Source organism: Anolis carolinensis, chromosome 5 (assembly GCF_035594765.1).
Source record: "Anolis carolinensis isolate JA03-04 chromosome 5, rAnoCar3.1.pri, whole genome shotgun sequence".
Lineage (NCBI taxonomy): Eukaryota > Metazoa > Chordata > Lepidosauria > Squamata > Dactyloidae > Anolis > Anolis carolinensis.
This window is the reverse complement of record NC_085845.1, coordinates 175,393,132-175,407,929: the sequence shown is the minus strand read 5'-3', so window position 1 is coordinate 175,407,929 and position 14,798 is coordinate 175,393,132. Positions and strand designations below refer to the sequence as shown.

Here is a 14,798-nt window from a genome sequence, read left to right as displayed (position 1 = left end):
GGAGAATTCTGAATTCAGCTCATCAACAAAGGAAACAGTTCATTTGTCTAGAACCAACATTTCCTATTAAGATCAATTTTGTTTACATATGGTGAAAGCATATTCCTCATTCACTACTCAAACTTGGTCCATCTGTTGTTGTTTGAATTAAATATTTTAAAATTAAATGTCCATAGCATAGTGCATGTCATTTACTCAGTTTGTTGAAACTAAGAGAAAATAAATCAGGAATTTTTAAGTTCTCCAGGCTAACTTTATCGTAACTACCAGCAGTAGCTGTTCATTTCAACTACTATACTACTATATAATATATAGTTTATCATTTCCACAGTATGTTTAGGAACATACTCAGCTACCCCAAAGATACAGGGGTTGTATCGTACAATAAAATTACCGTATATGAAGTAGCAGCTATAAAATAAACAGTAGGCCTTAAACATTACACAACTGAAAATATATGGCAAATAAAAGACTATAAAATAATTGCAATTTAGGTGCAGGAGTGATTTCCATAAGTGGAGCACCACCAGAGATACATCTGCGTACTTCAATAAGGATGGAACTTACGAAAGAACTGTATAAGATGCTACCTTAGGACATAAGCATGTTCAGCAAGGCTTTCAGTCATTTGAATCCCCATGCTCAAAAGGTATATTAACAGTCCATTTAATTGGCTTCCTTAATGTATCTTGGTCAGAAAGCAAAATCAGCCAGCTGCAACTTCTGTCATTTCTTTAAAAATACACAGAGAGGTAGCATTTGTACCAAGCTTGAAGGAAGGAGGAAATGTAGCCATATGCTGAGGAGCAAATATAGCTCTGTCATGATCCCATAACTGTGCAACCATTTCTGGTACTTAGATCAATAACAATGAAATTAAATGGAGTGATTTGATCATTAAAATGTCAGCAACAGGATTGAATACCTTCAACACTTAACTTCTAAAGGTATCCCTATGGGCTTCATGCACTCTTGCCACAACAGGAGGTGAGCAACTTGCTGTTCTTCAGATGTTGCTAGACTCCAGCTCTCATTAGCCAACAAGACTAATGACCAAATAAAATAATTTAGCAACATTTGAAGGATACAGATTACTCCTTTCTATACAGTTGTACAGTAGAAAGTAAAAGTTAAAGCAAATTTTTCTCAGTTTCATCACCCCAAGCAATGCTGCTTCAGAAAATACAGTAGATTTACAGTTCAAAATCAAAACATAAGAGCTACTGACACTAAATATACATCAGAGAATACATATCGCTTAAAGTAGCAATTTGTATTAAAAAAAAACAGCATTTTTTCCTCAACTTTGGTGCCTTCCAAATGTTTTGGGCTACAACTGGCAGCACAGTCAATGATTAAGAATGATGGGAATTGTTGCCCAAGTTTTAGAAAAGGCTGATCTAAGCTACTTATTTCCATGTTAAAGCGCTGAGCTGCTGAACTTGCGGACCAAAAAGTCCCAGGTTCAAATCCCGGGAGCGGAATGAGCGCCCACTGTTAGCCCCGGCTCCTGCCATCCTAGCAGTTCGAAAACATGCAAATGTGAGTAGATCAATAGGTACCGCTCCAGCAGGAAGGTAACGGCGCTCCATGCAGTCATGCCGGCCACATGACCTTGGAGGTGTCTATGGACAACGCCAGCTCTTCAGCTTAGAAATGGAGATGAGCACCAACCCCCAGAGTCGGTCACGACTGGACTTAACGTCAGGGGGAAACCTTTACCTTTACCTTATGATCAGGAAAGAGGACTCTATTTAGGAATTGTATCTATTAAAAAAACAGGTTTCCTTTAAGAACTATAACACATTATATCCAAATTACAATGCTATATAAGAAGCTACCAAATTACTTGAACCACTTCTATAAAAGAAAGATATTGCCATTCAGGATAAACACTAATTAAAACCTCTCAAGGAACAAATAACTGCAATTCATCACAAGGAAAATTCACATTTTTACTCATACATATTCAGACACCAAATGATGCTTTTAGACCAGGGGTCCCTAAACTATGGCCCGGGGGCCAGATGCAGCCCTCCAAGGTCATTTACCTGGCCCCCACCCTCAGTTTTAGACTTAGGCTCTCCCAAAGTCTCAAATGACTTGAAGGCACACAACAACAACAATCCTAATTAACTAGACTATCTCATTGGCCAGAAGCAGGCCCATACTTCCCACTGAAATTCTGATAGGTTTATGTTAGTTCAAATTATTATTTTTAAATATTGTATTGTTCTGTCATTATTCTTGTTTTTGTTTTGCACTACAAATAAGTGCATAGGAATGTGGGGTTTTTTATGATAATTTGGCCCCTCAACAGTCTGAAGGATTGTGAACCGGCCCTCTGCTTAGAAAGTTTAGGGACCCCTGCTTTAGACCAATGCTCAAGAATCATAAGGCATATATTACTGACATATTAGTACTAAGCCACACTCAAAGCATGCCACAGAGTTTCTGGCTTGCAAAAACTGATAAGAATAAAGTTCCTCTGAAATACCTCTCTAATTACTAGTACATTTCCTACAAGGACAGCATTCTGGCAGGTGTTGCAGCAGAACAAACACTCCAAAAAGAAATATTTGCATTATTTGACTCTGGCCTACCTGAACACTGGCAACCTCCAAGTACTCCAAGCCAATCAATTCTATACAGCTTTGAGTGAGCATGGTCTCAGTATAAACCAAAAGCCAAGACACTCGCTTTTAGTGTCTGCTTCTAGTCAAATAATGTTTTTCAACTCATAAAGCCTACTTTAATTTGCAAAGGGAGAGAGATCTATAGCAGTTAGAATACAAATCAGTATGAATAGAGTATCCACCCATGCTGGGGGGCTAAAACATCCTCTCCAAGTAGAAGCATGCCCATGCATCCCAAGGCAGCTAGTGCCAAGGTACGGTTTGTCTCATAGGGCACCACATAAGGCTCATTAGACTCTTTCCAAAAGGATCTTTTGCCTCCCTACCACAAGATGTGGGCCCCTGGTGGCACAGTGTGTTAAAGCGCTGAGCTGCTGAAATTGCAGACCAAAAGGTCCCAGGTTCAAATCCCAGGAGCGGAATGAGCGCCTGCTATTAGCCCCAGCTCCTGCCAACCTAGCAGTTCGAAAACATGCAAATGTGAGTAGATCAATAGGTACCGCCACAGCGGGAAGGTAATGGCACTCCATGCAGTCATGCCGGCCACATGACCTGGAGGTGTCTATGGACAACGTCGGCTCTTCAGCTTAGAAATGGAGATGAGCACCAACCCCCAGAGTCGGTTACGACTAGACTTAACGTCAGGGGAAACCTTTACCTTTTACCACAAGATGTATGCAGTGTAACTTGTCATTTGTTCACTGCGGGCTTCTGAGAGACCTGGAACGTGGCCTATCTTTTCTATCAGGTATACAGTTATTATGATAATGCATCAGTGAAGCCACAATGTTCATCAATCTATATTCTAGTCAAGAGTGATCTTGACAAACTATAGCAGTGGAACAAAGCATTTGAGATTTGGTTCTCTACAATAAAAATAAAAACACTAGAACAGTTAAGCAACACAAGTACTACATTTTGGGGGTAGGTGACGGCAAGATCCAGCATGTTTGCCAAGACTTCAAGAACACTTATAACAGGATTACACAACAATAAAAGTCTCCAAATGTTGCTCTTAACTGAAGAATCCTGTGACTCTCAAGGAAGTCATGTTTGAAATAAAAATTAGCTCCTTGCAGGTAAATGGAAAGAAATGGGTTTATAAGTGCAAGGGAAAACTCTGAAATAAAGAGAAGCAAGCACCAAACTTAGATTAACTCTCTAGTGTCTGTTTACATCCATTCCAAAATAAATCCCAAAGTCAAAAGTAGCAGAACTAACAGTCCTCCCTGAAAAACAGTACTTTTAGGGTTACATGCATCATTGTTTATCTTAAGAAACATTAGAAAAATAGATATTAAGGGAAGGTGCTGTATATATACATTCAACAAGTGGTTTTTGATCTCAAATCAACACTCCATTTTTAAAAAATGTAGGCAGGGATTGTATCAGTAACTCGTGCTCTTCTCATTAAATAAAATTAACAATATTATCTTTTAGTCCAAGGGATGAAGTTTCATGAGTGATGCACACTGTCTTTTCCCTGAATCCAAATGTTTTAGCAAGAATGATTCACATAACTATTTTAATGTTCTCATCCATAAAATTGAGCAGGCATAACTTGCATTGTGAATGCTTCCCTCCCAATTCTAAGATTTCAGAAAGTGGAATGAAATCAAGATACTGGGCACATAGTAAAGTATTAACACCTGTCTGGTGACCTCTAGTAATTAGCTATCATTAGCAAGAAACATGTCTCATTCATATCCCAGTGACAGACACCTTGTATATTATGTATCTTTAGAAGTTGACAAGTGACTTGAAAGAACATAGGCAAACGCACTGAGGGTGCAAACATCGCCTGTCATCAACCAAAATCTAATCTAATCTAAATCTAATCTAATCTAAATCCATAATAAAAGCAAAAACCCGTATGTGGCATGGATGTCTGCTCACACAGACAGCCTCTGGCCTCCACAAACAAGCTATAGTTTCCCAGGGTTAAGAATCTAGCAAGTCACTCTTTTCCACTGACATTGCGGTTACAGCAAGCACCATAAACATTCAGCCCAGCCCCTGCCAATGTCCTTCCCAAGCACTACAGCCCACCACCCAAGGAATGCTTCCGTTTGGGGACCATTTCATCCTACATTTTGCTTTTTCTTCCACCACAGGCAAGCATCCCAGGGTTCTCCATTGCTGTGGAATTTGCATGGCCCCGCCCACTGCCCTTTCCTTTCCAATCTCTCTGCATAACAAACAGAGCAGAAATGAGCTGCAACTAAACTTACTGGAGGAGTTTAGGGATTGACTCCACATGGTGGAAGTTGTAGTTCACCCTGCATCAAGTCAGAGCACTGTCACTCCTACTGGAGAATATAGAGGAGTTGTAGTTCACCTACACCCAGAATGCTATTAACCCAAATAATGATGGTTCTTGGCCAAACTTGCCATGCAGACCCGATATGCCCAGATTTGATTACTGGTGGGTTTGGAGGGGAACTGGACTGGAAGTTGAGGAGTAGTAGGTACTGGGATTTATAGTTCACCTGCAATGAATCAGCATCACACTTGCCACACAGAGCCCCCATAACCAATACAACATATTGGACAAGTTTGGGAAAAAGGGAGTTATAGTTCACCTGCAGCCAGATAAACACTGACCCCCACTGACAATGCACTAGGACCACACTGAGCCCAGCCAAAGACGAATCTAGACCAAACTTGGCACACAGACTGAATATTGCCTGCTGTGGATACTGATAGATATTTCGGGGCAATTGCCCCGGGAATCTGAAGTTGCAGTAGTTCACCCCATCCAGAGTACTGCAGCACACCTGGGACACACACCCAAAATGGCCAACTTATAATACTGGCAGGGTTTGGGGAGGATTCAGCCACAATTCTGGGAATTGTAGTTCACCCAGTCCAAACAGAATACATAACATTAAAAGACGCATAATACCATTCTCAAATGACCCGGTCATCGCCGGGTCCCCAAGCTAGTATAGATTAAGGAGAACCTAAGATCCTGAATATTTTCAGCATTGCCTCAAGTTAGAAAAGTAGCAAGGAGGCAGCATATTACTAAACAAGCCAGCTCATACCAACTTTCAGCATATCAAAGCGACTTTGATTAGACCCAAGACAACTCAAATAACAGGCTAATTATGTTGGCTTTCCAAAATGTTGACTCAAAAAAAGTAGCCAAAAATTTCCCAATTATTTCATTTTAGTTGAATATACAGGTATTGTGCCATAGTTCCAGACAGCAAATGCAAGTAGATGTGTCAGACAGTATTAGCCTGTACAAAGGTTTGCAGCTTTCACTGGCGTGGCATGAAGATAAGTAACTGCAGCATTTTTTTTACCTGGTGACTAAGTCAGAGTATATTTTTGTTCAAGCAGTAACTTACGCAGTTGTTACTTTGGAGTCAGCTATGTCACACCTATCCTTAAGGGGAGAAACTGCATTTTTCAAAAAGAAGAGTTACAGAATTAGGTTAATCCAAGAACCAAGATTTATAAACTAGCTTCTCCTGAAAAAAGAGGAGAATATGTGTCTATACTTTTGACCACAATATCCTTTTCCCCACATAATTCAAAGAGCAGCTTCAGCAAAAATGTTCAGGAGCAACCATCAGTTTGCATGAAGTCGTGTACATGAGAATTATATGAGAAAGGAACACAATTATATACATATAAGACTGCTTGGATGTCACACTTCACAGAAGAGTCCTTTTTTTATTTGCCAGCCACACACAAGTATGATGCAGAAACCCACTAAAGATCCTACACGCATTTCAGAGGTGCTGGCAAGTCAGTCCTGAATGTTACTACTGTATATACTCATGTACAGCTTGGTTTCCTGTGTATAAACCAAGAGTAATTCTGTTGAGAGGAAAACACCAATGTCACCTCAGGGAACCAGGTACCCAAGGCTACTGCTGCCATTTTCCTATCTTGGCATTTAAGAAGGTCAGAGACAGTGTCATAATGGAGAGACCACAGAGATTTTTCAGTTTTCTTGGAACTGACTTTCACCACTCCACCCAGAGATAGTTCCTTTTGCATTACAGTTGAAGTGCAGTACTCAGTACTCACAGTGACCCACAGATAAGTGAACCTAGGTTTTGGGGGTTGATTTTTGAACAAAATTCTAGACTTGAGTATATAGGGCAAATACAATTATCTCTTCAGGAATTATGCCACAATCTATAGAGCTGAGAAGGTTCTTTTTCAGTAAGACTCAGTGCCTATACTTTAGTAATTCCTTAGGTGGTGCTGGCATAAGCAACACAGACTGTTCAAGAAGGAACTACAGGCAAGTTGAGGCACAGAACAAAAGAAGTAATCATGCCTGATGAAAAAGCGTATCAATGGCCACCACCATTTCCCTTCCAAGAATTAAGTCTTGAAAAGAACATCTGATTCCACTGAACAAAAAGCCAATGATAATTACGCAGGCATGGATCCCATGGACTAGTATGCATTACTGTGCACCTTCAAGTTGTTTCTGAGGTACAGCAACACTAAGGTGAAGTTATCAAGGGATTTTTGTGGCAAGATTTGTTAAGAGGTTTGCCTTCGCCATCCTCTGAGGCTGAGAGAGCATGATTTGCCCAAGATCACCCAGTGTATTTCCATAATTAAGTGAGGATTCAAACCTCAGTCTCCAAAGTCCTAGTCTGACATTCAAACCATTATTGCATGCCCTCTCTCTTGCTGTTATGAAAACATGAAGGAAAGCTCTTAACCTTCTAGCCATCAATACTGCTCACCAGGGTTTTAAAAATTCTCAACCAAAACAAGGAAGTCAAACTCACTTTAATCTATCAAAAGGAACAGTCACAAATCACAATATTCTAGAAATAACAGTCCTCAAGCATTTTCATTTTCAGAACATATTTTGCGAACATAAAACAAACAATGAGAACCAGGGTGATGGTTTGGGCATTGGGCAAGAACTTTAGAAACCAGGATTCGAATCCGCAGAAACTCCATAGATGGCCTTAGGCAAGCTGCACTCTCTCAGCCTCAAAGGAAGGCAAAGGGAAACCCCCTCTAAAGAAATCTTGCTAATAAAACCTCATGATAGGTTTGCCTTGGGGTTGCCTTAAATCAGAATGGACTCAAAGGCACACAACAACAATATAACTAACAAAACTGCATTTCTCTGTCATGCTTTGATTCTTTCCAATTGGTCTGAACAAGGTGCCTGGAAGTACAGTCAGGGCCAAAAGTCACAAAGGGGGTTCAGTATTTAATAACTCTTTTTTTAAAAAAAATTACAATATTATAGCAACATATACAGGAAATAAATTTACATTACATAAATCTACATTATGTACATTTTTTACGTTTGAGAAACTGCGAGTTGCTTCTGGTATGAGATAATCGGCCGTCTGCAAGGATGTTGCCCAGAGGACGCCCAGATGTTTTACCATCCTGTGGGAGGTTTCTCCCATGTCCCCACATGGGAAGTTGGAGCTGACAGATGGGTGCTCTCCCTGCTCCCCGGATTCGAACCGCCGACCTTTGAGTCAGCAATCCTGCTGGCACAAGGGTTTAACCCACTGCACCACCGGGGGCTCCTTTTACGTAAATATAATCTTCTAAATGTATCCAACACCATCACATCATAACAGTATATATAAGATCACTTCGTGGCTTTTGGCCCACCCCGTACTAGGCTAAACTAGGACTTCCCTGATAAGAGAGCAACAAGGGGCAGCAGACTCTCAGCTTCTGCACTAAGAGGGAATGCGGTCTGAGGAAGGAGGGAGAATTGGCCCAATAACACCATGGAGTGAGCGTGCCAGATTCATCCAGCAAGCTTCATCTTGCCCAGTCCCTCCCTCCCTCTCTGCTTTCCTGGCAGTGACTAAGGCAGAGCCAACTGAATGAGGAAGTCGAGAACTCGGAGGGCGGAAGCCAAGCCCACGGCAAGAGACTGTCGGCCCATGACTGTCTCAGGCGGGAGACCTGACAGCTGCCAAGAAGAGCTTTGCTGCCGTTACCTCCAAGGAAGGAGAAACATTTTTAAAACAAAAAATACTGGGGGGATGCCTTCACTGCAATTTACCCTTCATATGATGGGGGAGGGGCTACTGCAATTCATCCTTCATTATGGGGGAAAGGGAGACCCAAGTTTCAAATGAACCTTCATTGAGGAGGATGGTTTCATATTTTAATTTGCCCTTCATTTGAGGGGTGGGAGGCTACTGAAATTCAACCTTTACTATAGTGGGTGTGACCTGGATTATAATTTACGCTTTAAGGGGTAGGACACCCCTATTGTAATTCATGCTTCATGGGGAGGACTCCAAATGAAATTTAATCTTCATTATGGGGTGGGGTGAGGCCCCTATTGCAATTCATTAATTCAATCTTCATGGGAGGGAGGCCCCTACTGAAATACATATTTTTATTAGGAGTGCCCCAACCTTTATGGGGTGGAAGAAACCTGGATTGCAATGGAGAGAACACCCTTATTGCAACTCATGCTTCATTTTGGGGAGGGGGCTACCTATACCTATTGTCATTCAACCTTCATGGGGAGGACCAGGGTTGCAATTGCTCTTCATAGAAGGGCCCTATGGTGAGTCATCCTTCATGGGGTGGGTCTCCAATTGCATTTCAACATTAATAGGAGGATCCCAATTTTAATACATCCTTGGGAGGGGGGCAGCAATTCATACTTCATTTGAGGGCTTATATAACAATTTAAAATGTAGTTATGGGACCAAGATTTTAGTGCCACAAGACAATAAGGAATAATGAAATGACAAATGGAACAGCTTTGGATTGCTATTTTGGATGGCGTGATTTTAATAATTGGTTTTAAATTGTATTGTTTTTAATGTCTTTGTTCTAATGTAACTGTTTATTTTATTGTATTGCATTTATGGCATTGAACTGCTGCTGTTTTTGTAAGGCTGCTCTGAGTCACCTTCAGAGTGAGACAGGAGAGATATTAATGAAGTAAATAAATGCATAAATTCAACCTTAATGGGGGGTAATACCCATTTCAATTCATCTTTCATGGGGAAGATAAGACACCTCTTTTGCAATTCAGGTTTCATAGAGGGGCTCTACTGCAATTCATGGGTGACACCCCTATATTGCATTTCAACCTTCATTTGGGGGGGGGGGGGGTTGTGATACATCTTTAAATTGGGGAGACCCAATTCATCTTTCAGCACTGGGGAGGGGAGACCCCAACTGCAACTGAGGCGTGGCTGTGGGCGAAACCAGGAATAACCAGTTACCATAAAAGGGGGACAGTAATGCATAGATATAATCACAAGAGGAGGAAGAGGCATGGGGTCAGCTGCTTTTGCTCAAACACCTTCTAAAGCAGGCATGGGCAAACTTGGGCCCTCCAGGTGTTTTGGACTTCAACTCTCACAATTCCTAACAGCCGGTAGGCTGTTAGGAATTGTGGGAGTTGAAGTCCAAAACACCTGGAGGGCCCAAGTTTGCCCATGGCTGTTCTAAAGGAAATTGGAGGATATTTTCATATTCTTCCAAAGAAGCAGGACGATGCAGCTGGAAGACCCTCTCTGCGGGGATGTTGTTACTTTAGGACAGGCAGGAGATGGAGAAAGAAAGGTTGAACCCTTCAGAACCACTCCCCCAAAAAGGAGAGGCGGGGAGAAAGGTTCGCCTGGAAATTGCAAAGAGCTTAAACATTAACATTAATTAAATTAAAATACAAAAAAAACCAGTATTTAAAAAAACTCGAAAATCAGGACAGTAAATAAAGAACACTACTCAAAAACAGGGACATTCCAGACAAGAAACAATCAGGGACAGCTAATCACCTCCCAACAAAGGATTTCCCCAGGCGGGAAGCAGCCAAGCCTTGAAGCTGCAAGGCCATTCAATGCTAATCAAGGTGATCAATTGCAACATTCACACTTGCCTCCAACAGACAAGAGTTCTTTCTCCCACGCTGGACCTTCCATAGATATATAGTCTCCAACAGACCTCACAACCTGAGGAAGCCTGCCACAGATGTGGGCGAAACGTCAGGAGAGAATGCTTCTGGAATATGGAAAACTCACAGCAAACCAGTAAAATAAAATTTCTGCCCCCTCCCCGGAAAAAAAGGCCGATGCACGGCACCTATAGATGGTACTTTCCGGGCGACAGCTTGGCAAGAGAAAGAGAATCCAAAAGTTAAGCCACACCCGACCGCTTCCTGATGAACCTCCACCCGCCGGCGCCAAACTAAAAACCAAGCGTCATCTTATCCGTTTCTCGTCCCCTCCCGCACCAGACTCGGCCCGGGACTTTACCTGAGTCTGGCCAAAGCCTGAGAGGCGGAAGCCGCCGCCGCCGCCGCCGCGAGAAAACGAGACTGGGTAACCGACACCTTCACGGAAAGCACCAGCGCCCCACCCGCTGCGCCGTCCCAGCTTCAACGCTTGTAACTCACCGGCAAACAGCGAGGTTTCAAGCCGGGAGGGAGCGGCCGCGGCTCAGGATCGTGACTCCCACTTGCTGCGCCGCCGGCCTATAGGAGCGAGAGTTGGCGGAGATTGACGTCCCGTTTCTGCCAATAGCGACTCGAGCGGGGTGGGCGGTGCTTGTGAGAAGGAGGCACAAGATTTTTTTTTCTAATCTCCTCAACGGACGGCCCAACCAACCCCGGCTCTCTTGAGTTTAGCCCGCCTCCTTCTCTCAGCCAAGAGTGCAGCCAATGGGCGCTCGCTTAAGGGGTGGGAGCAAAGATTGACGTCGTTGGCGGCCAATAGGAGCGTGCGATATGGGTAGGGCTCCTTGTGGGCCTGGTAACTGGACCATTTCCGTGGCAGATCAAGGAGCGGCAGGGAGGAGGAAGGAAGTAAGGAAGGCGTGGTGTCGTTATCGTCCATTTTCAGCACCGTTGCAGCTTCCTTGGCTGTTTGCCCGGAAGTGTGCTCCACTGCTTGAGATACAGGGTGCTCCTACGCCAGGCATGGGCAAAGTTGGGCCTTCCCTTCAGGTGTTTTGGACTTCAACTCCCACCATTCCTTAGCGGCTGAGGGAAATGGAAGGACCCTGAGGCTGTTAGGAATGGTGGGAGTTGAAGTCCAAAACACCTGGAGGAAAGGCCCAATTTTGCCCATACCTGGTGTAAATGTACCCTTGATCTCACCATCCCCGCTTTAGCATTATATTTACACCCATTTTCTTCCTCAGTATTGGGACCCCAAGCAGCTTACTGCTTCTTAAAAAAGCAATACAATTAAACATTTCCAAAAAGGTCAATATTGAAATAGAATTTGATTAGCTACAGTTGTTAAATACCTAAATCCATCGATGCTCAGGTTTCATAACAAAGAAGCACAATTAAAGCCCTGGCAGGCCTTGCAAAACGAATCTGCGAACCCCACCTCCTCCAAGGGGAACTGAGCCACCTAAACCGGGCTCTACAGGCCAGTGGAGACTCCACCACAGACATCAGAAGAGCTGCAAGGCCAAGAACAATCCACAAGAGTAAAATGTTCTTACCATACATCAAGAGAACCACTGACTGCATAGGGAAGCTGATGAAGAAACACAACCTACACACGATCTACAGGCCTGCAAAGAAAATCGAACAAATGCTACGTTCAGCAAAGGACAACAGGGATTCTCTCAACTCTGCAGGAGTCTACTGTATACCATGCAGTTCTGGACAAATCTACATCGGGACCACCAAACGCAGCATTGCCCAAACACGAATGAAAAACACTGCAGACTAATCCAACCAGAGAAGTCAGGCATAACAGAGCACTCGATGAACCAACCTGGACACAGCATATTATTTGAGAACACAGAACTGCTGGACCATTCTAACAACCATCATGTCACTACACAGAGAAGCCATTGAAATCCACAAGCATGTGGACAATTTCGACAAAAAGAAGGAAACCATGAAAATGAATAAAATCTGATTACCAGTATTAAAAACAAATTTAAAAAACCAGCTTAAATAAACATGACACAATACACTTAACACATTTAACATATTAAATTCATTAAAAATCTTAATATCCGATTAAAAATAATTGAGTTACGATGGTATACAGCAGATTAACAAAGATAGATATTCAACAAGGCAAAATATATATAAGGTGTAGTTAATCAAATAAGCAAGAAATCATATATTTTAAAAATATAAATGAAAGGTTATCTATTAGACATGTTGAAGTCCTGCAAAATCACTGCTATTTAGTTTGTGTAGTGAAAAACAGTCATAACTAATGTTACATTCTTGACCAGAGTAAATTTGCTGTATTAGGAGGTACTACGGTTTTAAAAAGCATGATCCAATCAAAGACAAATAAGTTTAAGTCCCATTGATTTCAGCTGGAAGGATACTGGGGTGAGTCTACCATCTGTATCTTAAATCTATGTGACTTTAAAATCCTATGTTCTGCCCAAGGCAGTTTTCCGGGTATGTGGAGAATGCCTGTTTCTAAGTATAAATGATGTGAGATAAAGCTTTAAGTTACCATAGGGTCAAGGATCACAAAAAATGAAAGACTTCAGCTGGAAACAGGAATCAGACTCACTAAAGAGAAGCAAATTATCCTAGAAAATTCACCTGAAGCCTTTAAAAAGATTATTAAGATAGACATTAAGGCTGGAAGGGGAAAAGTCATTAATGGTGTTGCTGAAAAATGTGTGTTGCTGAATATCAGGGATTAAAATTCTCTTGTTAAATATGAGTTGGAACAGATGTAGAAAAAGAAATGCCAACACCTCTACTAGGAATGAAACCTGATGTCATTGGTTACTAGTTTCTAACATACGTACATAAATAAGGCTTCCATTTCCAGATACATTATCTTCAAACCTAATTTTGTGCAGCACACATTAATATGTTAAGAGAAATAAATATATAAAATCTATACACACAATAAAAGCAAAAATCTGTATGTGTGTATGTGGCACAGGTGTCCATTCACACAGACAGCTTCCTGCCTCCACAAACAGGCTATAGTTCCCAGTGCTGAGGAGCCACCAAGTCACTCCCTCCAAGGACATTGCAGGTTACAGCAAGCACATCCCAGTGTTCCTTTCTCTTGCCCTTTGCATGACCCCGCCTGCTGCCTCTCCTTTAACCATTTCTATCCTTTTCTATGGCACTCAGGAAACAGAGGAATTGATCTGCAACTGAACAGACTGGAGAGGTTTGGGGAGAATTCACCATGATTTATAGGAGTTGAGGGGCCCCTGGTGGCACAGTGTGTTAAAGTGCTGAGCTGCTGAACTTGCAGACCAAAAGGTCCCAGGTTCAAATCCCGGGAGCGGAATGAGCACCCGCTGCTAGCCCCAGCTCCTGCCAACCTAGCAGTTCAAAAACATGCTAATGTGAGTAGATCAATAGGTACCGCTCCGGCGGGAAGGTAATGGCGCTCCATGAAGTCATGCCGGCCACATGACCCTGGAGGTGTCTACGGACAATGCCGGTTCTTCGGCTTAGAAATCGAGATGAGCACCAACCCTCAGAGTCGGTCACGACTGGACATTAACATCAGGGGAAAACCTTTACCTTTACCTAGGGACTGTGATGTATAGTTCATCTGCAATCTAACAGCACCCTGAACCCCACCAACAATGGACCTACAACTAACTTGCCACACAGACCCAACATGGTCAAATTTGCAATATTTATGGGGTTTGGGGGTTATTGACCTTGACATCCAGGAGTTATAGTTCACCCGTATTCAGAGAACAATAAACCCATCTGAGAACGGACTTCGGCCAAACTTGGCACACAAAATCAACATGACCAACTGGGAATACTGGTGGACTTTGGGGATGATTGACCTTTAACTCTGGTAGTTGTAGTTCACCTGTATTCCGTGAGACTTATGAACCCCACCACCACCACCAATGACAGATTTGGACCAAACTTGGCACACAGACCCAACATGGCCAACTGTAAATACTGGCAGTCTTTACAGATGATTGACCTTGGTATCAGAGTTTTATAGTTCACCTGTATTCAGAGAACACTGAACCCAGCAAGTGGCAGATCTGGACGAAACTTGGCACACAGACTCAACATGGCCAAGTGTGAACACTGGCAGGTGTTTTGGGAAGATTGCTCTGGGAATCTGGGAGTTGTAGTTCACCTTATCCAGAGAGCACTGAACTCAACCGACATCAGGTCTGGACAAAACTTGGCACACAGGCCCAACATGACAAACTAAATACTGGCGGTATTTGGGGAGGATTGAC

General features: G+C 42.6%; 1 protein-coding gene across 3 annotated transcripts in view; it reads right to left on the bottom strand.

Moving 5' to 3' along the window:
• Positions 1–14,798, bottom strand: part of myh9 (myosin heavy chain 9) — an 86,119-nt gene that overhangs the window by 68,653 nt on the left and 2,668 nt on the right. Inside the window, exon 1 of one of the 3 annotated variants that reach the window (XM_008110648.3) lies at positions 11,020–11,090. The exons of 1 other annotated variant lie outside the window; for it this stretch is intronic. The gene's annotated coding sequence lies outside the window, so the exon portion shown is untranslated. Of the gene's footprint in view, positions 1–10,879; positions 11,091–14,798 lie in introns of those variants that run through there. One more of the 3 variants, XM_003220933.4, reaches the window with a different exon arrangement.